Source organism: Protopterus annectens, chromosome 6.part0 (assembly GCF_019279795.1).
Source record: "Protopterus annectens isolate FY-2018-M chromosome 6.part0, PAN1.0, whole genome shotgun sequence".
Taxonomy (NCBI): domain Eukaryota; kingdom Metazoa; phylum Chordata; order Ceratodontiformes; family Protopteridae; genus Protopterus; species Protopterus annectens.
This window is the reverse complement of record NC_056737.1, coordinates 1,830,883,113-1,830,907,518: the sequence shown is the minus strand read 5'-3', so window position 1 is coordinate 1,830,907,518 and position 24,406 is coordinate 1,830,883,113.

Below are 24,406 nucleotides of genomic sequence, written 5' to 3'. Positions count from 1 at the left end.
TTATGAAAGAGGATGATCATTATAGTCCTCCATTCCTGTGGCACAAATCCTGTTTTAAGACTATAGTTAAACAATGACTCCAGGGTTCTAATAAGTCATATTTTAGACTATTCCGGAGGCATCCTAGAAAGTTATTGGGGCTCACTGAGGCATGTTCTTGGTTTAGTGAAAGCAGCCAATACATGCTCCCTAGTTATGGTTGTAGGGGTTATGTCTGAAGAAATTTTTTGGGGGATGGTTGGTGGTGGTGGGGTAAAGTTGGAACTGAATTTGTCTCTATCGCCAGGCTTGGTGAATGTGGTACCATTAACTAGCAGATTGGCATATTGCTGTGTGCTGCCTTGAGGTTTCTGCCATAGCTGTAGAATGCCTTATGGTTATCTTTCCCCTTGGGGGATATCTTAACCTCAAAGGTGGTTTTCCTCGACCTAATTAGCACTCTTAGTTGTCTATTTAGTTTGATGAGAGAGTTTTTATCTTTATGGAAGTTACCCTTCCTGATTTCTGTCATATTTTTTTATTGTTGTATATCATATTTAATATGGGATGCCACTAGGGTGCTTTTTTCTGGGGCTAATCCTGGACTTACTTCTGGTAGCTACAGTAGCCTCTATGCAGCCATTGACATAGTTGTACAAAGTTTCTGAGAATAATTCCGCATAGGCTGCTGTGTTCCCTGTGTTTGGCGGGGTAGTGAATTTTGGCAAAACATCACTTAATGAAAGGTAATTTGCCATGAAATAGTTTCTAACTGTTACTGGTTTTAATGGAACTATAGAGCTGATTTTGATTTCAAAAGAGACAGCTTTATGGTTGGACTTTACCAGGGAGGACAAGACATTGGAGAGGTGCAGCATTTTCCCATATTTGTGGGCATGAGGTCTAGTATGTTGGAGCTTCTAGTGGGCATATTCACTGTTTGGTCAAGGGTGTTTGTATTTACAAAGTCCAAGAATCTCTGTGCCTGTAGATTTGAGGCCATGTAGGTTTCTGAGTATATAAGGGGTAATTAAAGAGTGGGGTGTTTGATTGGATGGTAAATATCTCCAGTAGGTACAAGCAATACTCAGTACCAGTACCATGAACTAACACCTGACCTTCTTCTCAGCTGTTCTGTGAAGGGATTGGCTTATTACAGATCCACAGAACCACACTCCCCAGCTCATCCATTGAAGAGCAAAAAAAAGGATCTTCTTTTATACTGCCCAACCTGGTGGCCAGATACACAGCATGATCCCTTCCCTCCTGTTCAGCCATTCAGATCCCATTTCTGTGCCCTCCCTGCCCACAACTCTCCTGCCTTTTATTTAAAAAGAAAAATAAATAAATATGAATTCCTTCTTAAAAGCTATAGCAAACTGCTTGTTACAAATGTAGCAAACAGTTGCTACAGTTTATACCCTGCCCATACAGAGCTTGCATAGAGTAACCCATATGTCATCTTCTCAAACATCTTCTGCAAAAATGCTGATAAAGTGAACATCAACACGCTACCACGTGTCAAGAAACAATTTTGACACATGCAAATTTAAAATAATAATATATTTTTTTTGTATAGTGGCCAACCCCCCCTGCACACCCAAATACCCTTACAATATTGGGAAAAGGGCATATTCCCCATCCTCAAGAATTGTTGCTCTCACACACCTGTCAACCATTTGTTCAGTCAACCAAATGTGCATACATATATGTATACAGGTTTACTGTCAAATACCTGACAGTGAAATACGCAAACGTTCACGTCTCCGATGGATTTAATCGACCACTTGTATATTAATGTGTTCAAATGATCAACACAACAATGCCAACTGCATGCGTTCGATTCTAATGTCGAACATATAGTCAACCCATTACTCCCTGGATAAATGACCGAGAAGTACAAACCATTTATTTATTTTCCATAATGCTGTAATGCTGTAGTACTATTGGGGTTATGTTTTTGGAATGCATTTATCCCGTGACTTCCTGGTTGAATGACCATGCAGTGCACACCATGTATCTGTTCGTACTGCTTCCATGCTGTTCAGGTCAAATGCTTCAATCAATGTGAACCAGCCGATAGTGCATTCCAAATATATTATTTAAATATATCCACATGTGCTCTAAAAATGGAAAAAGAAGAACTTGACTAGGACTATGTAGAACTAGCAAAACGTGCATTTTGTGCGACATCCATGAGTTTATACCCAAAGATAAATGCATAATTCAATACCAGCATTCAGAAACTACAGTGCTTTGCTACTAACTCCACAAAGCCACGTGGATTAAGCTCATCTCTTCTACTTAACAGTTTCATAAACACCAATTTCCGATCAATCAAGTGACATTGTTTATGAGGATGGCAGGCAACTGAGAGCTCTAGTTTTTAGATCTTCAGTGTGATTTTGCTCCAGGCATATGGCATGCAACACATCATGCAGGAATAGTTGTTTTTTACCTGAGACTTCTCAGCTGCCTGTGCCATCCCTCAACACTATTCTGACTACGGGGATACCCCATTGTGCATGTTTCGGACTGATTCCATAAACTCACATAAAACAGTGGTGGTATACGCTCTGTTGTGACACTCCTTATGCCATACCTAAGAGGTTTGCCCAATAAATAATTGTGTTTAAAGAATTCGCATAAAGCTTTACCAAATTCTGGCATATCCTTCTATATTTCATTAAATGTAGGCAGAATATTATCAGGTGTAACAAAGGCTAATGCCAGAATCTGCTTACACAGCATGGCAAAATGCATGTCATTTCCAAACTGTACAGTAAGATGATGTTTCTGTAATTGCCTCCAGATAATTTGGAAAAAATGAAACCAGCAGACTTTAGCACTTGAATCTGGTAAATTATGCATTATGCTGTTGACTGTGCCCTTTTCAAAATCACTAAGGGCCATAGCAGGTTTCAATAACAATCCATGCTGTGTACAGAGCTCTAGTACTAATTTCTAAAAGTAATCAACGTTTCTTCTGTCTTTGAACACAATACGCCATAAACAACAGGAATTACTTTCCCTTGAGCACTCCCTTGTAGACTGCAGTGTATCATATAGACTTGCTTACACTCTCGAGTGCTCAGTGGAAAAGTACCATCCACTAATATCACCTCACAAGCTTGTTATCATTACAGCTGGTGGTGCTACATGAGATGAATCACCATGATGTATAATAAATACACCACTCTTAAGTGGCAACATCTCTGGGGCTAACTCTGTCAGTGAGATAAGGTCAGATTCATATAGTTCCCTACCTTTTCTATGTATTCGATGGACACTTTGCATTAAAGCATCTTTATTTGGCAAACATGTCACAATGTTTGTAGAAGTTGTGTCCATAACTTCAAAGACAATCCTACGTGGGTCTTCACTAGTTGTTTCAGAACATCTCTTAATACTAGTTCTTACCTGTGCCTCTTCAAACTTTGCCATATTGGGCCCATGGAAGTGTCCGGTTGTTTTCAACAACTTCTCCCCGTCATTCACTGTTTCACTAACACAATGCCCCTTACATTTATCTTTCCCTTTCTTAGTACAACACCAGTATTTCTTAGTGTCTCTACACATTTCCAAATAGTATTGATAGCCGTCGATATTTAACATTTTTTTTTTCCTTTTGCCTTTGTACAGTACTATATACCAATCCCAGCTTGCTGGGAATAGTATCATGACTGTCAGCAGGATTCATTGTAGAGTGCCCTACCTAAACAAGAGAAAGTATTACCAACTGTTGTATTACCACATAATGTTTATGTTCAATAAGTTACCAGAGATTACAGTTACTTACTTTACTACTGGTATCCAACTTATGTTTTTTAAATCCCTGAAATGTTACTGATAGTCCATTTCTACTTGGCAACTGCCTTGTATGCTCAATGGGATTTATGACATGTTTAACTGGATGAACTCAAGTTATCGACATTCTTAAAGGTGAAAACAGTATTTTTTTTGCATTTCTAAATGGTCAACATTTGCAATGTCCAAAACATAACATCTGAGGTTCGACTATTGCAATGTTGTCTAAGTAACTTTCACTTATTTGATAGTAAACCATGTATACGTATATGTAAATATATATATATATATATATATATATATATATATATATATATATATATATATACATATATATATATATATATATATATATATATATATATATATATGTATCATTCATTTATTTGGTTGAGTAAAACCTGATAAGCAACGCTACTGAATGTTCATTTTAGCTAATGTTTTATTTTTTTATATATGGGTGGCCAATCTGGTTTTACATAAAGTGTTGAAGCATAGATAGTTATATTCATGCTGTGATATTCAGAATTAATGATTACTCAAATGTCGGTCAGTAAATCATTAGATAAAATGAAGATAGGCAGGTATATTCACATTCATAGTTTCATATGTACTTACTAGATTCCTAGAAGAGAGACAAGGCATTGAGATGGTCTGCACAGTTTTTATGATGTAGGCCTTTGATTTTTGCATTGTGGTCATATACTTAGTGATCAGCTTTATGAGTTCTGAGTACAGTGGAACAATTACATCCTTGGATCTGGATGCCATACCTTTAGATATAAACTGTAGAATGGGAAAAGGACTTCCTTACAATAGTGGATATATGGTGATCAAAGAACAGCTCATTGTCAACATAGGTTTCCAGATCTCTAACTATGGGCTCAATTTTCAGATGAAGTATTGTCAAAGTGATTCACAAGGGAAGTAATCTTTCTGAAAGTTTAGTATTATATATTTCTTTGAATGAAGTTTTACTCCAAGGTTTTGACATCAACTATTTCTTTCAGACAGGCTGTCTTGTAGGATCCTGGTGTCTCCTGGGGAGTTTACAACAACATCAAATTTGCAGTCATCTGCAAACTTGATCAGCCACAAACCCTTCTTAAAATTGGATTTGACCTCTGAGAAGTAAATTCCAAGAAAGAGTGGCCCACGACCTGAATCCTAGTCCACTCCACTAATTGTTGATATTTGGTCTGAAAATATTGGAGAAGAGAAGGGTGAAATTAGAGCTAAATATATTGCCCAGTGGATTGGCTATGTTCTCTGAGTCCAAGAATGTGGTACAGTTTACTATTAGATCAGTACAGTGTTGGACATTGTTTCTGATGTTTCTCAGGCAGTTAAGAAGGCTTTGTAGTTATCTTTCACCTGGGTGGCTATTTTTAACTTATATCTGTCTTAGCTTAATTTGATCAGGATTCACAGTGTTTTATTTAGTTTAACAACAGTCCTTTTGGCTTCTTCAGAGTTAGATTTATTTTTGAATGCAGTCATTTTTTTTTCTTTTACTACAGAGACTGTTTATATTAGGGTTTCACCACAGGAGTTGATTTTTTAACTTGAAGTTTATTTATTTCTGAGGAGGACAGATGCATTTATACAGCTATTTACATGTGTATTAAATTTGGCAGTAAAGGATTCTGCATATACTGTGTGCCTTTGTAGGAGAGGAGCTATGAGGTCATTCATAATGGCTGGTATAATATTATATGAGCCAGTTTTAGCTGGATATATCCTATGTAGTTTTGGAATTCTAACCAATTGATTTTGTTGTGTGTCTTTCAGCTTTTCCCGGTTAGGGGTCGCCACAGCGGAACTCCGGTCCACTAATGATTGGCAGTAGGTTTTTATTGTGCCGAGTTGCCAGCTCGATGCCCAACCTTCAACGAAGGCACGCCCATTCACACATGTCTTTCGGAATGCCACTCGACCATGTGGAGGGCATGCAGACTCCGCAGAGAAGGCACTCCCCACACTCCAGCCGAGAATCGAACGGGAGAACCACTTGCTGTGAGGCAACAATGCTACCACTGCACCATCGCGGATCGGTAACCAATTGATTTTACTGATGGCAATATAATACTGGGTCCTATTAAGTAAGGTGTAGGCAAACTCTGCCATTTTGTTATAGCATTTTTCGTGTGTAACTGTTTAGTTATATGCAGGTTACTGACAATGAGAAGGTGTAGAGAAGACTGTGTACATGGAAAGTTCTCACTGTTATCAGTCAGGCTTTTTGTGAGATACAGTTTGACCAGTACAGTGTACTTATATTACATTTAATTAACTTTGCAGTAGCACAATCACAGAATGCAATCTCAACCACTCAAGCAATAGTTCAGCACATTCTATTCTTAGCTTGCTTTTCAGTTTGTAATTTTCACAGGTGCAGCAGTGCTACAAAATCTAGCTATGTGGCCCTTTTGTTTGTAATTTTATAACAGTATGTCTACAGCTGATATTTTTTCTTTGACATCAACATTTGACACAGGCTTTACTTCACATTCTAGGCAGGTCATGTTTATACACAGTTTCATGGAGTAACACTCCTTCTGTTACAATAACAAAACTTTCAAAGTCCTTAGGGTCAGTTAGACACGCACACACTTTTTTAAAGCAGTAGATTCCCATCTCTTAAATTTCTAAAAGCTAGAATTTCTACCATTTTATTTTTAGCATGTTGACCATCAAGATCTAACCAAAAGTTAATTATATACTTGGTCACATAATTGTGATTTTACTATTTTATTACAAGAACAAGTCCAGCTATGGAACGTCCGTGCTTGTATATCTGAGGTAACAGCAGCTATGGCAAGCAATGCCTTGTGAAAGAAGTGGGCACTTTTTTCAGTGTCAGACCTGTGCACCCACTCTTCTTTTTTTATTTATTTCTTTTTTTATCTTTCTCCATGATATATCAAATACTGTCTGTATATCAGTGTCACCTTGGTAAGATTCCAGCAGTACTACTCTGCTTCTCTTGCTGATTTCATGTCTGCATTTGGACTTTTCAATGGAGCTGTTTGGGTGCCAGTAGATATCGGAGATGAATGTGGCAGCCCTTTCAGGTGGGTCCATTTGTGTGGATTGCTTTGAATTTTGCATATAAGTTTGACAAGCTGAAGTAGGCTTGTCCTGCAAAAGCCTCTAAAGATTGCCTTATATGGTAGTAGGGAGGAACCACTAGCCCTGACAGATGATTGATATCTGGTCTGATTTAACCAGGAATGAGGAGATGTGGCATGGGATATAGGCAAGGACTAGGCTGGTAAAGACCAGGTTCAAAATATTACAGCTGCTAGTCAGTAATTTTACAATTTATCACCATGCATTAATATTAACAAAGTATAAGAAACACAAGGCCAGTGGTGTAGTATAGAGGGATAAAGCCCTAACTAAGGTCTAGGTAACCCAGGTTCAATTAATGTCTCAGGTTTTGGAAATGCTGGCAGGGAGGGACAGACAGGCCCATCCAGGGAAGGGAGTTTGCTGATGACCTTCCTTGAGGTGAGGCATGGACCCATGAGGGCAGTAGTCTTCAGACTAGAAAAAAAAATCAGTGAATTTGGGGGGGAGGAAAAAGTGTACAGGGTATAACAAAAGAAAAACAAATCCCCCCAAACTGAATGCGGACAGATAAGCCCCCCAGGACACTCTTAGGTTCCATGACTGGCCTTAGCAAGTATAGAGTAAGTCTGAAGTTTATCAGTAGTAGGTAGACCTGCAGTGGACCTGGAGTGGATATGGGGAACTGGGTTACTACCACCAAAACCATCAGAATGATGTGGGGGGGGTATAGAAAATAGTCAGAATTTTCCACTAAACAAATGTTAAATAAAAAAATAAATAATGATCTTCTCCATTTTAGAGGTATAAATGTACCAATCAATGCTTGGGTAATTGAAGTCCTGTAGAGAGAGGGGATCTGATTTGTTATTTAACCCTTTAGAGAATTTAAGATAACTTCAATGGACTTTTGAAGATGTTGATGGGGATCTGTAGCTGGCAGTAAAGTAACATCTGGATTTGGTAAGAGTAATTTGTTTCTCCATATGCTCCAAGTTAGTATCATGGGTAGTTTTACATAAGTTGATTGTGTTTCTGGCAAATACAGATACTCATGAGCAGTTATCCAAGATCATGAAGATGTGATAGGTGCTAAATTCTCTTATATCAGGAGTGCAGTCATTGCGTGGAATCAATGTCTGACTAACTACACAGATATGAATCTGTTTGAGTAGCCTCTTTCTTTTAGATTCCTAGCACTGAACAGTACCACCAGGATGTTGTCCAGAAATAAGGTCGGGTTTGCTATATGGCAATGTCCAGTAGATGGACTCTGCCAAAAAAGCAATGTAGTGGTAGGAATGGCTTTAACCAGTATGCAGAATCTCTGGTATGAGCTGTTTTAAGCTATCATTGGTGAACCAGAGTCTTTCCTTCCATTTTATCCCAGACCAGCATATACTGGATCCCCTTAAAAACACATCAACTACAAAGCCAATTATTAAAGTCAGTTTTCTTATCTTGGTATTCAGCATCATTCTTGGTGATGGCAAAATGCTACTCACGACCTGTGACTGCTACTGATGTGTTACTATTTTGGAATTCTTCATTTAATGTTTGCATGTTTGCATTCTTCCATTGTTTTTTTTTGTTTGTTTTATTTATTTATTTTATTTCAGCTAGTTTTACTTTAAAGTTGTGTGTTCTTATAGGTTCACAGGTTCATAGGTAGGTACTAGGCTATTGGCCCTAGGGCCTATATGAGCCTAGCCAAAAAGGTACCCTGGCTTTTGCCACCCAAGAAAATTATTTTTCTGTGCCAATGTCGAGCAGAGCCACATAGCTGATCCCGGGGTGAATTTCCTATTTCCCATCCAATCATCAAGATTTTTCTTGAAGAGTGCTAATGAGGAGCTTTGTTTGATATAGATAGGTAGTTTGTTCCAGAGTATGGGAAGTCTCTGGGACAGGAATCTATCCCTCCAGCATGTTCTGTTTATTGTGGTGACAAGGTTTAGGTCCCTAGAGGGTGAAGCTCTGAGGGATTGGGATTTCTTTAAGTGGAGCATGTCCAACAGCTCTGGGTTTGACATAGCTTTGTATGTTAGGCAGAGATCGTCTCTGAGTAGGCGATATTCAAAGGAGTAAAGCTGGAGTTTTTTGAGACGGTCTGCGCAGGGCATCTGTTTGAGGCCGGTAATCCTCTTTGTGAGGTATTTCTGTGGCCTTTCCAGTTGTTGTAGATGTCTTGTGAGGTACATACCAAAAGGGGCGTTGTACTCTATAATGGATCTAATGAGTGACAAGTAGAGGGGAACAATGACCTCTTTTTTCCTGGATGAGAAACCTTTTGTGATGAGGTGTGCCAAGTAGAAGGATTTCCTGACTACTATGGCAATGTGATTATCAAAGGAGAAACTACTGTCCACCTGTGTCCCAAGGTCTCATCACACTTTCGGTGTTAAGTAGACTACCACCTATGTGGTAGCTCATGGGTACAGAGTTTTTACCAAAAGGGATGACAATGCACTTTTTGGCATTAAGCTTGAGGCCATGGCTTTGACACCAGGCATGTGTCTCAGTGATGCCATTTTGTAGGATGTCCACATCATTAGGAATTTCGATTATGGCTCCTAGTTTGCAGTCATCTACGAACTTCCTTAGCCAAAGACCTTCTGTGTTAGCCTGTACTTCAGAAAAGTAGATACCAAACAGGAGACAACCCAGGACTGAACCCTGTGGTGCTCTACTTGTCACTGATCTGAAGTCGGATTTGGAGTCTGCTACTTTCACTGTGTGGGCTCTGTCAGTGAGCCAGCTGGGAACCCATCTTGTGACATAGGGATTTATACCTGGTTTAGTGAGTTTATCTATAATTCCAGAGTGGGGGATGGTGTCAAAAGCCTTAGCGAGATCTAGATAGGCTGTGTGAACCACTTGACCCTCGTCCACAGCTTCGGTGACTGCTTCAAAGAAGTCTGCCAGGTTTAGGAGACATGATCTGCCTTTTACAAACCCCAACTGGGTGGGGTCCAAAGTTTGGAGATTACCAATGTCTTTGTTTATAAATTCCATGATGATACATTCCATGGCCTTGCAGACCAGGATCATTAGGCTAGTGGGGCGGTAGTTCTCGGGGTCTGTGGTGGCTCTCCCTTTGTGGAGTGGGATAACCGTCACTGTGCACCATTCTGTGAGCACAAAGCCTGAGGTGAGGCTATGACTGAACATGGTGCTTAGGTGGGATGCCAGTTCATTCTGTAGTTTGTGTAGAATGTAGCCTGGAATGTTGTCAGGTCCCATGGATACTGTGTTCTTGGCTTTGGAGAGTGTGATTTTTACCTGTGCAGCTGTGATTACAGGAACTTTGCATTCTTCCAGTATAGAGATGGGCCATTTAGGGGGTGAGAAGGGGGTAAAGTTAGCACTGAACCTATCTTCCAGAATGCTGACAATATCAGTTGGTTCTATATATTTAGTGCCATTGTGCTGTAACTCAGAGCAGATCTTAATGTTGCCATTGAGATTCTTGGCATAGCTATAGAATGCTTTGTGGTTGTCTTTAGAATCAGTGGCAATTTTGTTTTCATAACTAGCGTTGGAGGATTTTATGAGGGATCTCAGCTTCTTACTGAGGCTGACCACGGAGTTCCTCCAATCATAGGATTTTACTATTTTTTGCAACAGTTTCTTTCTTCTGTTTTAGAGTTTGTTTATGGCAGGGGACCACCAGACTGGCTTCCTTTTTTTGGAGGATAGCATCTTGGTTCTGTTAGGGATAGCATGATCCATGCACTTGTGTAAGTGCTTATAAAGTGCATTTGTACAGGATTAAGCAGTAGCACCTTTACTGTCCGTCTGCATGGGTGTCGTGAAGTTTGCCACTTCTGTCTTAAGAAGCGTGAAGTTGGCTTTGGAGAAATTTTTAGGGTAGTATCCCTAATGGGGGGTGGGATGTGGATGTCTAGGGTGATTAGCTTGTGGTCGGATCTGACAAACGAGGAATTGACCTTGAAGTTGTTGCTTAGAGCTAGTTACATTTGTTTTCCATTCTCTAACTGTAAAGGGATTAAATAGAGTTAATGTATATGAGGAGCTAAGAAGTAACATTTTTTACTCAAGGTAAGAAGAGGAGGAAAAGGATTTAAGTCTTGCAAGCTACCTTTGATCCATGACTGTTGCTGACTTGTGACTATTTTGGAATTTTTCATTATAGGTTTGTTTACTTGCATTGTTTGTACTCTTTTGCACTTATTTTATTTTAGCTTGTTTACATTTCCTTTACTTCAAATCTGTTTTTTCTTTAGGCAAAGTTAGTAAGGATGTTTTCCATTTTCTGAAGACAAACGTATTAACTCTAACTGATTTGTGATTTTTTTTTCATTTTTATTCAGTGTAAGCAGACTATGCCCTACCACTAATCTGTGAATGCTGCTGGTGTGTGACTTGTTTTCAAATTCGTGATTTTTCTATTTTTTTTGTTGTTGTTTTTATTTTGTCAAGGTTTGTTTTGTGATAAATTTGTTTTACAATATATTTGTTTTTCTTGGAGATTTAGGTGTTCTTGGTTAGGGACTGTTTGAAAAGGTTTTATTTCAATTCTCTGATGGAAAATGGATTACATCTGGTTAATTTGTGGAAGGAGCTTTGAGCTGTATTTTTATCAAAAGTAAGCAGAACAGGAAACAGTTATAATCTTTAGAAACTGACATTGATCTATGGTTACTGCTAATGTGTAACTAATTTTGGAATTCTTTATTAAAGGTACACACACTTGAAATGTTTGCTTTGTTTCATTGTTGATTTATTTCAATTAGTTTAACTTTAATTGTGTTTTACTCTAAATTTGTTTTAATGTAATGCTTTTCTTGAAGTTTTAAAAGTTCTTGGTTAGGGCCAGTTAGCAAAAATTTGTTTTCCATTCTCTGACCACAAAGGAATTAAATCTAGCTTATTCAAGAAGGAGCTGATAACAGCGGTGGTGGTGCTGCGGTAGCGTTGTTACCTCACAGTAAGACATTGTCCTGTTCGATTCTTAGCTAGAGTGTCTTCTTTGTGGAGACATGTGTGAATGGGTGTACCTTCATTGAAGGTTGTGCGTCAGGGCCGGCAACTCGGCACGTAAAAATCTACTGCCAATCGTTAGCGGACCTGAGTTCCGCTGTGGCAACCCCTAACCGGGAAAAGCCGTAAAACACAACAACAACAATATACAAGAAGGAGCTGAGAAGTAATAATTTTATTTAAGGTAAACAGAACAGGAAAAGGTTTAATGTTTGAGACCTGTCCCTGATCAGGGACAGCTGCTGAAGGCTGGCTATTTTAGGTTTGTGCTCTTGCAATATCTATATTCTTTTTGGTGTTCTATTTCATTTTTTTGGGTGTGTTTAAAATTGTTTTACTTTAAATTTTTTTTCTTGCATTTTTAAAAGTTCTTGGTTAAGGCCACAAAGATACTGAAACAGAAAGGTGATGTAATACTTTTTATTGAATTAACATGAATTTTACAATTATTCAAGCTTTTGAACTAATATCACTTACTGATGATGAATACAATAGTTAAATATCCACTTTGTGCCTAGAAAGACAAGAACATAATTTATTTTTATTGTCTATAACAGACATTTAAAAACAATGCCAGTGTAGAAAAGGAAGTCTGCACCCTGGGTGCATAGCATGACAACCTCACCTCAGAAATAAAAACAATGCGTGTGTGTGTGTGTGTGTGTGTGTGTGTGTGTGTGTGTGTGTGTGTGTGTGTATTTATGTGTATGTGTGCGTGTGTGCGTGTGTGTGTGTGTGTATTTATGTCTATGTGTGCGTGTGTGCGTGTGTGTGTATTTATGTGTATGTGTGTGTGTGTGTGTGTGTGTGTGTGTGTGTGTGTGTGTGTGTGTGTGTGTGTGTGTGTGTGTGTGTGTGTGTGTGCATGTTTATGTGAGACTGTGTGAGCCTGAAATGTTAGAAAATCAATTTATGAGTTGCCATATCAATTTATGAGTTGCCATAACACTAAAGGTTCTCTTTGCATGTTACATTAGTCAGTGTTCATTTGGTAGAGAGGATAGCTCAAGAAACTACTCTGACACTTAATGGAAAAATAAATCACAATAAAAGATATGAATGTGTTCTAGTTGCAGGAGGTCCTCACGTACTGGCATCTGTTCATTTAGATGCCCAGCACTGAATACTGCCAAATACTGCCACCGTGATGCTGTCTGAAAGTGAGCTTGAATTTTCTATGTATGAATGATAAGCAGGGGGACTCTGTCAAATCCAGAGAATGGAAACAACATGTTATTATTTACAATCTGTTAGTCTGTCTAAGCAAGCATTCCTTGTGAGAATTAGTTCAGAAATAGTGATTTTGTTTTGCTCCTGGTGAGAAAAGAACTCAGGGGTACTATTTTCTAGGCTTTCTGGAGGCTAACAATTACTTGAAAGCCTAACCACTGCTTCTCGGAGTCAGCTGGAGATTAGTGGTGCTGTTTTCAGTGGAGGATGCAGAAGAGATATGGATGGTAGAGCTACTGCTGGCTGAACAGGAACTCCACTGCTATCAATTATATACATCCAAAGGCAAGAGAGAAGCCAAAATGGAAATATACAGGAAAGAATATTCAAGTTTAAACCAAAATGAGTAACACTCTGTACTGAAAATAAACTATATTGAAAACAAAAAGAAAGTACAGTAAAATAAACTAAAGGTGTGACCAATTTTTTTTTTTTTACACTTGTATCTTTGAAGGCTAAATGGTGTACAGGGACTATTTTACTTGGATCTGCTCCACTGCCCACTAGCCAATGTAGTGTTGCATCTAAAAAAGTTAAAACTGATTGATCAGGGAGTTCAACATTAGGGAGTTTAAGCTGATCCCAATGACCCTCATCTGCTTTGCACTCAACAATGTGTAGGGAACCCCATAAATGAGCTCAAAAGGTTAAGTAGTGAGTGTGAGTCAGTTTCTTTTCACTAGTTGTTTTGCAGAACACTCACAATGAAAGGGGAGATATCTCCCATAACAATGTTAACCAATACTAACTAGTAGGTGCTAGGTTGTTTGAGAAATGAGAGAGGCCGTAACATATTTTGATGCCAGGCATTATTTTTAGTAAAAACTTTTCTACCTACAAAAATACACATTAATGTATTGTAAATACACAACTTAGTTAGAGAAACTTATGAAACCTATAATGTATATTAACTAGAATTTATACTGAGAAGACACCTTAAATTGGTCCTTATTTTTATTTATTTATGTATTTATTTATTTATTTTTATTTTACTTATAGGTTCATAGATTAGTACTAGGCTAACTGCCCTTGCGAGCCATTTTAAGTCTAGCCAATGTATCCCTTGTGAGACTCACACCCTGCACCTTGTGTTTGTAAGGCAAGTACCTTAACCATTAGGCCACCCGCATCAGAAACATTTATAATTAAATGTGCCATCTGAACTTCCACAATAATATAGGCCTACTGACATACAGCACTAGCTAACCACCTAAGGGGGTGCACTTCACTGCAAAGCAGAGGATTCAGATGTGCTCAGAGGAAATAACAAAGGAAAAGCAAGACTTCATTAATCCCCCTATGTCATAGGTCTTCTGCAACAGCACAAACTGGCTGTGAGTGCACAAGGTTTCTACTTTACAAGTTCACTAGATCCTCATACTCATTTGTTTGCCCGTATGCTTTCTGCTCTAATGCCTATAAACTGTCAAGCCTCCCACAACTCCAAATGGGTCACCCATCTTTCTGACAACCCCAGTGGCTGCTTCTGCCCTCATTTGCACTATTTTGACAGAAGACAAGTGACCCATATCACCAAGGGGGTCAACTTTACCTCCTCACAAATGTATGTCAATGAATTGTAAAATGAATAAACTGAACAGCAACCAATTGAGAACAAATGCTCCATAATCAGTCACAAAATAACAGGAGGGTACACCCCCACACCTTCTGCTAATTATATATACCAATTTTGATATCACAATACAGTGAGGAAAGGGCATATTCCATGATCTGCAATGCACTGCAATCTCGCACAGAAAAAAAAAAAAACACTATGTGAAATCAGTTGATTTCCACCCAGCTATATCAGCTTTTATTTCTGTTGAATGACATGAATTGTCGACCACTTGTATGCAATCTCTCCTCACGTACGTGCATGCTTCCATAGACCTGCTAAAGAAGGCTAGTATATTCACACCTACTGAGAATAATGCCCTAAACATTGCTGTCCCTTGTCTGAGGAAATATGGCATAGGATGGCCCTATTCTTAGTCCCACCCTTCTGAAGACAGGCCTGCTCATCCTCCTGATGCCAGCATCAACAGGCGTCTGTGTTACTAACTTAACATGGGTTGTGTGAAGCATAATCAGAGCTTCTTTCTTTTGCACCAGTGGAGCTGGTTACAACATCATTACATTACAATTGTAAGTGCACTAGTTAATAGCAACCTCTGCCAATTACTACACAAAAGTTGCCCACTAATACTCTACACAGTTGGGAGAGGGGGCAGAGTGAGAGAAAATCATTTAACTTTGTATACCAGCGGCAAAACTTTTATAGGGGTAACAAAGGAAGGAAAAAGTCCACAAACATAAAATAACTATACACAATAATAAACAGAAAGTGTCAACAAATTGAATCCAATGTAAAAAAAATAATACACACACAAGTAACGTAACTCTGTGCAAGACTATTAGCGGTGCTGCACAGCAGGACACTATTAAGGCAATTCTTTTTTTAAATATACAGGGCACTGGTGGTGAAAATACAATTCACCATGTCTGCAGCCTAAAAACATGCAATTCCACTGACTGCACAGTACCAGGTAAAATGTTGGCAATAAAATGGTTCCAGAATGTGACCAGTTGTATATTCAGTAGTCTGGTTCAGCCAGGGAAAACTATATTCATGCCAAGCTGCATTTACTGCACACGTATAACCTACAAAACCTTTTGTGTATTTCTAGATTGTACCTGTTAGCCACAGGCTCTTCTCTCTGTCAAGGGGACTTGGCCGCAGTGCTTACCATTTTCCTTTTACCACTAGCATCCCACTACTTAAAAGTACTCAGTGTTATGACAGTGGTCCTCACTGAAGGCAGTGGACAGGTACTTTGAGGAATAAGGATATAGTGGGTGTAACAATGACCTCAAGCAGCATCCCAAAACTATTTCATTTATGAAAGATTCACAAGTCTCTAATGTACGGAAATTAGCCTTGATCTTCCTCTACAAGAGGACAGCTATTCAAATACCTCCCCGTAGACTCAGATCTGTACCAGATCGACAAATATTACAAGTGCAAACCTTACTACTGCAGACTAGGCAATCAATTAAGCTGGACAATCTAAGCTGCATCACTGTCCCACTCCAATGCCTTAACATAAGCCAAACAACCAAAAAAAAGACTCCAAAATGAGGTATACGTACCTGCATAGGTGAGACTGCTGCAGCAGGTGGAGTTTTCAGGGGGCTTGGACTTTAAGGAGTACGAGTAATCGCAGCAGCAGCAGCAGCAGCAGCTGTTGCAGCAGCATTAGGAACAACTTGATAGTTACCCAGGGTAGAGCATGAATCCATATGAACTATTTTCAGATTCATCTTGGGAGGTTATAACAAAAAACAGAACAATCTCATAATATGAAAAGTATGTAAGAGTACCTATTTGGGACCAACAGCCATGTGTTCTTTACATTAGTTTAACTACGTAGCCAGGGCAATTAGTTAAACATACAGGCATCTAGCAAAAAAATTAAAGAAAGTAATTTAAAAAAGAATTCTGTATCATTTATTTCAGGAGCTAGTAAAATGTTTAAATTCAAGGCACTGAGAGTCTATGTCAAGGTGAACAAGTAAGTAGAAAAGGCACAAGTGATGAGATGATATTTAAAAAGCATACATGGTAAAACCAAGTGTATGATGACTATTGCTTCCAGCTCAGGGGGCTGTATTTTGAAATGCACTAAATATCTTTTCCTTGTGCTGTGAACCTACAGCTGCACCAATGTCTTTGACTCTGCAGTCTTATCTAGATTAGTATTCAACAGACTCTACCACTTGTTTTTATTATTAAATCATAAATGCTAATATGACTTTCACAATGGACACCAATATCAATGACGTCGGGGCAGACTGAAAATGAAATTGCTATCAAGAGTCAAAGGAATCATAATTTAAAGACCCCATTTGGAATTTCATGGCTCCCTATTATTTTAAGATAATAATCTATATTTTCAGGCAAACACAGAACAGTTTAGAGGAGTTCAGTAAGGTTATATACTATCCAATTATCAAGCAATCTAAAATGTTTAAGGTCTGTTAGATAAATATTTCTCAGTATTTAAGCAAGTGGTGAAAACCTTTAAAAGAATAAAAGCTTCCTATAATAAAATAGTAGGTTTACCAAAACTCTTACCCCAACGTGCTTCACTGTCACTCTGCAGACTAATCATACTTGTAAGATGTAAGCATACCTATGCTCAACAAATCTTCTGATCTCAGCAGTTTACACACAGCTGCAAATATATATATATATATTTTTTTTTCAAAGACTGTATTATCCCCCCATGTATGTATATATATATATATATATATATATATATATATATATATATATATATATACATATATATATTTTTTTCAAAGACTGTATTACCCCCCCATATATATATCTATATATATATATCTATATATATATATCTATATCTATATCTATATCTATATATATATATATCTATATATATATATCTATATCTATATCTATATCTATATTTATATATATATATATATATATATATATATATATATGTATACATTTTTTTTTCAAAGACTGTATTATCCCCCATGACACCTGTATCTGCTGACCCAGACTGGTCAGTGCAACTTTTACAATGCATTTAGTCTGGTAGGATCAGCTAACAAGGAACCAATCCTGCCAGTTCAATCTCGTTTGAGGAGCGATGCTGCTGAGTTTCAGAAAAAAAGTTGTGCAGTGCAGTAAAAAGCTAAAAATAATCAAATGTACTGCCAGTGTGGTACAGTTGAAAGATAAGCTCCCCTTGCCACCCCCACCCCCCAGTGTTGCTCCAGATGAGATAAGCAGCACAGAAACATTGAATTCTGACTGCCTCTGACTGGCCAGTGTGTATGGGCCTTTCCTGATTGGTCCATTTACCATTTTGGTGTAAATCTCTTCGGTTTTAATATATGATTATTATGCAGCTTAGTTGTTTGTTGTGTTGAGTTGCTGTAAATGCTATCCAGGACATCTAGCAAGAGAAGGCTACAACAAGCCTACAGACCAGTGCAACATCTGGGATAAAAGTGCTGATCACCAAAGAGTTAGTCACACTCTTCTCAGGAACCAGCTTGGAACTAGTGCTGTTGTTTTGCTTCTGATGAAAGAAGGAGAAATGGTTCATTGTTTCCTAGCTGAGTGCAGCTACAGTAAGACCAGCACCAGTAGTAGACAGGCAGTATCCACTTGGCGAATCACCACTATTCATCTTTCTTGGCAAACCTAATTTTGTCTTTTCATTAAGTACTGCTAGATTAGTTACCATCCAACCCAGCTTCGAATAATCATCCTGAATACTTCATCCATAAATCTTCAAGGTCTATGATAGCAGTGTCCATCCAACCCCTGAGTAATATGACCAACCCGAGTTCCCCACCTACTGGCAACATGACTCAACATTCTGCTTGCAGCCCATCTGCAGCCAGTCTAATTGCATTAGGTGTTCTAAGGCAGTACAGAAACTTCTACCAATTGTTAGCACAGACTTCAAGATATATACATTTTTGTGTATGTGTATTTATGTATGGTATATCAAGATATATGGCAGTATTGAATTATGTCAACTGCAGGTTTGGTTGACATCTGTTTAACTGACAAAACCTGGTCACCTACACAGATGGTCAACAGGTGTGAGAGACTGCAAAATTCTCTGGGTTGAGAAATATGCCCTTTCCCCAACATTGTACAGTCTGGAAGATACTATATATAATTAGCAGGAGGTTTGGGGGCAATGTTTTAATATTTTATTTTTCAGTTTAAAATTTTGCAAGCACAGAGGTTATTGCTCAGCACATGAATTGTAGCATGTTGACATTCATGTTGTCAATGTTTTGACGATAATTGGTACATGTATATACACACACACACACACACACACACACACACACACACACACACACACACACACACACACACACACACACACACACACACACACATATATATATATATATATATTTTTTTTTTTTTTTCATAGGTTCATAGGTAGGTACTAGACTATCAGCCCAAGGGCCTACGTAAGCCTAGCCAACAAGGTTCCCTGGCTTACGCCACCTAAGAAAGTTATTTTCCTGTGCCACTGTCGAGCAGAGACACAGTAGTGATCCCCGGGGTGTATTTCCTATTTCCCATCCACTCATCAAGATTTTTCTTGAAAAGTGCTAATGAAGAACTTTGCTTGACATAGATGAGTAGCCTGTTCCAGAGTATGGGAAGTCTCTGGTACAGGAATCTATCCCTCCAGCATGTCCTGTTTATTGTGGTGACAAGGTTTAGGTCCCTAGAGCATGTAGCTAGGAGGGATTGGGATTTCTTTAGGTTTAGCATGTCCAACAGCTCTGGGTTTGACATAGCTTTATATGATAGGCAGAGATCACCTCGGAGTAGGCGATATGCTACGGAGTAAAGCTGGAGTTTTTTGAGGCGGTCAGTGTAGGGCATTTATTTGAGGCCAGTAATCCTCTTTGTGCGGTACTTCTGTGGCCATTCCAGCTGCTGCAGATGTCTTGTGAGGTACATTCCAAACAGGGCATTGTACTCTATAATGGGTCTAAGGAGTGTTGAGTAGAGGGGAACAATGACCTCTTTTTTCTTGGATGAGAACCCTTTTATGATGAGGTGTCCCACGTAGAAGGACTTCCTGACTACTGTGGCGATGTGACTATCAAAGGAGAGACTACTGTCCACCTGGGTCCCAAGGTCTCTTATCACACATTCAGTGTTAAGTAGATTGCTGCCTATGTGGTAGTTCATGGGTACAGAGTTTTTACCAAAGGGGATGACACTGCATGTTTTGGCATTGAGCTTGAGTCCATGGCTCTGACACCAGGCATCTGTCTCAGCGAGGCCCTTCTGTAGGATGTCTACATCATTTGAGGACTTGACTATGGCTCCTAGTTTGCAGTCATCTGCAAACTTCATTAACCAGAGGTCTTCTGTGTTAGCCTGTACTTCAGAGAAGTAGATACCAAACAGGAGAGGTCCCAGGATGGAACCCTGCGGTACTCCACTTGTCACTGCTTTGAGGTCAGATTTGGAGTGTGCAAATTTTACAGTGTGGGTTCTGTCAGTGAGCCAGTTGGCAACGCATCTTGTGATGTAGGGAGTTATACCTAGTTTAGTGAGTTTAACTATAATTCCAGAATGGGGGATGGTGTCGAAACCCTTGGTGAGGTCAAGATAGGCTGTGTGAACCATCTTATCCTCATCTACCACTTTGGTGACTGCCCAAAGAAGTCAATCAGGTTCAGGAGGCATGATCTGCCTTTCACAATCCCGAACTGACTGGGATCCAGAGTTTGGAGGATACCAATTTCTTTATTTATGAGTTCCATGATGATAGATTCCATGGCCTTGCAGACCAGGCTCATCAGGCTAATAGGTCGATAGTTCCCGGGATCAGTGGTGGCTCTCCCTTTGTGGAGTGGGATAACTGTTGCTGTGCACCATTCAGTGGGCACAAAGCCTGAAATGAGGCTATTATTGAACATAGTGCTTAAGTAGGGAGCCAGTTCGTTCTGAAGTTCATGTAAAACGCAGCCTGGGTTGTTGTCCGGTCCCATGGATGCTGTATTTTTTGGCTTTAGAGAGTGCAGCTTTTACCTGCGTAGTTGTGATTACAGGGACTCTGCATTCTTCCTGTACAGGGGATGAGATGGGTGTATATATATATATATATATATATATATATATATATATATACACAAACACAAACACACACACACACACACACACACATATAGATATATTTGTGTGTGTGTGCGTGTGTGTGTGTGTGTGTGTGTGTGTGTGTGTGTGTGCGTGTGTGTGTGTGTGTGTGTGTGTGTGTGTGTGTGATTTATTCACAAATGTTAAATACATCAGACGTTATCAATCACATAATGAAATACAAATGATCGACTATGCAGTGCAGATTGACTGCAGATTGAAAAATACATCCTTGTACTTCTGATCATAAGAAAAATCACACACAGACAACACACACACACACACACACACACACACACACACACACACACACACACACACACACACACACACACACACACACACACACACGGAGAAAAAATGTGTTTACATGGGTGAATTCCCTTCACAGACCCCCAATATTGGGGCTTCAACCTATGCCCTCTTTTTATATACATGCTTACTCTACAATTATACAACCTCTATAACAGGGCACTAAGACCTGGAGACAAAATCCGTTTCTGCATGCAATTTGACACTCAGGTATTTGACCAAAAGTAAAGATCCACTTCACTGCAAATACCTGACTTTCTTAAAAATTGAACTGCTACTACATATGCACACACACATGTATATGTATATGTATGTATGTATATATGAATATATATATATATATATATATATATATATATATATATATATATATATATATATATATATATATATATATATATATATATATATATATAGGTCCACTATGTAATTTTGAAATACTGAAATCCCAAAATTCAGTATTTCAAAATTACATAGCTGAAAACTCAAAGTTCCAAAACCAGCAGAACCGCAAAATTTTCCGCTTCCACTGCTGCGGTGTGTGGATGTATCGGTTGAATTTAGGCAACTTTGTGTGTGTAAATGTGTTGGTTAGGGGCTTTAGTGTGTGTAAGTATGTGTTGTGACTGTGATGTGTGTGTGTGTGTGTGTGTGTGAGGGACTGTAAGATGTGTGTTTGAGTTCCGTTTGTGTTTCTGTTTGTGCGATCTCGGAGTTAGAATATATAAATGGGGGGGTGGAGGGACTGCAGCCCCCCACAATGGGCTGCAAGGTGGCTTGCCCCCCTGCTTATCTGTAGTTTCGATGCATTTATTTGATTGTGGGGGGGGTTGTGTTTGTTTATGTGTATACTGTATGTGTAGCGTAGTTTCGGAATTTTGAATTTCAGTTATGTGTTTTTGGAATTGTGAGTTGTGCTTGGGTTTTCGGCTGCATAGTTTCAAAATACTGAATTTTGGATTTCAGTATTTCGAGATTACATAGTGGACATATATATATATATATATATATATATATATATATATATATATATATATATAGATATAGATATATACAAACATACACATATATATCTTTAGATATATACATATACATATATATCTTTAGATATATACATATATATATATATATCTATATATATATATATATATACATATATATATATATATATATATATATATATATATATATATATATATATATATATATGCATACGGATACAGATATTTGTATTTCATATATATATATATATATATATATATATATATATATATATATTTATTTATTTTATTTTATTTTACATTTATTTACCGGGATAGTCCGACTGGATACATGTCCATTTTCAGCGGGGGCCCGGGGAGAAAAGCTCCACATAGACAAACTTACATAGATTCACACAGAAGTTAGCAAACAATTATAAAAACAAAGTGATTATATACAATGGCTTAGTAGTGTTCCCTAGTAGGGACTCACAATTCTTATGGACAGACACAATTAAAAGTAAGACATCAGACTGCAAGCAGAGCTTGGTGACGTAGTTACAAGTTATGATAATTACAGAATATGCTTTCAGTTTATAACTTAATCAGGGTTGGTACATGGGCATAGCCAATTCACTTTGAGATACTGTTTGAGGTTTTTTTTTAAGAGACTTTTGTAGGACTGTAGGGTTATATAGTTTGGCAACAAATTCCAGGTTTTTCCAACGAAGTTGGCAAACAGGGATTCACCAACAGAGTTATTTAACATTCATTCAAGTGAAACTGCCCCCAGAATCCTACTTACTCTAAGAGGATGTCCATTTTAGGTTTCCTTCATGACAGAGTAGTCCTTTATGTGTACACTCAGAGCCTCAGAAAAGTGCCTGTCACATATTACCCCAACCAATAACTCACATGGCAATGCTCTCTGCTCCCGCTACAGTTCCTAAACAATGAAGCTACATCATACTCTCTCTCCATTATTTCACTTCAAAGCCTTATTAAAATCCCATTCTCTGTGAGACTTGAAGCTGTACCTATTCCTCTGCCTCAGGATAACCCACTCTGTTCTTTCATCAAATTTCTAATCCTTTAACTCTCATCCTTTGTATACCTCCTGCTATGTCCACTTATCTTCATTTCACTTTCTCTTCCCTCTCTTTATTCACTCAGTGTTCTATTTCCTCTCCTCCACTCTTCACTTAACACTGCTATACCTTTGTAAAGTATATACTTTCTCAACACTACATCAGCATTTGTTTTTTATCTCAGTAAAATGTGCATATAATGCAGATATGATTGTTTGTACATATTGTAAATATGGCTATCTACCCATAATTCCATTTACAACTTTTTGTTCTTCGCATTCATGTAATTATGTTGTAAATCCACAATACTTTTAACTGATAGAACTTCTTTACCCCCAGCAAAATGTGTATATATTATAAATATGAATGTTCATCATCTTAAAAAATAAATCTTTTTTCCCCTCTAGTATCATCCATACTTTAGGGCATGTTTTTTATTGTAATATACTCCCTTTTGCAGGTTATTGTTCTGCACGTTAATGTTACTGATTGAACAGCTGTGGAGTTTTTATCCCCAGTCCTCCACTGAAAAGCAACTTTTGGCCCAGTTGGACTTTCCTGGTCAAAAAATGCAAATAAATAAACATTTTTTTTAAATTTTGCTGGTATACCCTGCTGTCATCATTTATCTTAAACATATTTACACATCTTTATCAAGAAATAAGGGAAATTGCATTTTCTTTTTTAATCATCAGAAGCCACATATTCAGGAACCCCTTAAATATATCTGTGTGCTGAATGAATTCCTAAAGTTAGACAAACTGAATGATAGCAATTAAGATTCTGGCTATGCCCTGTTACATGTTCAGTTAATGAAATAACTTCCAGTTCCAGATAGAAGGAGCAGTTACAAAATATGCAACTAATTACAATCTAGTGCAAACTATTGAACTAATTCAATATTAGTAAAACAAACCGCTTCTGTAATAACTTTGATCCTTCTACTACATGGCCCATTTTTGTTTATTTTATTATTTTATTTAAAATAGAAAGAAGGAAGGAAAGAGAAAGAAATAAAAATATTTCATTTCCTTATTTTAAAAAATAGTAAAATATTTGTGTAAATGAAACTTGAAATATTGTGGGCCAGATTCATAAAAGCCCTATAGTTTGTGCACCATTGAACAGTCTACAAAGCCTTTTCTGATTCATAGACGTGTTAATGCAGTGTAATAAATATTGTAAGTCCCTTTGTATGGTCTTGTTTCACT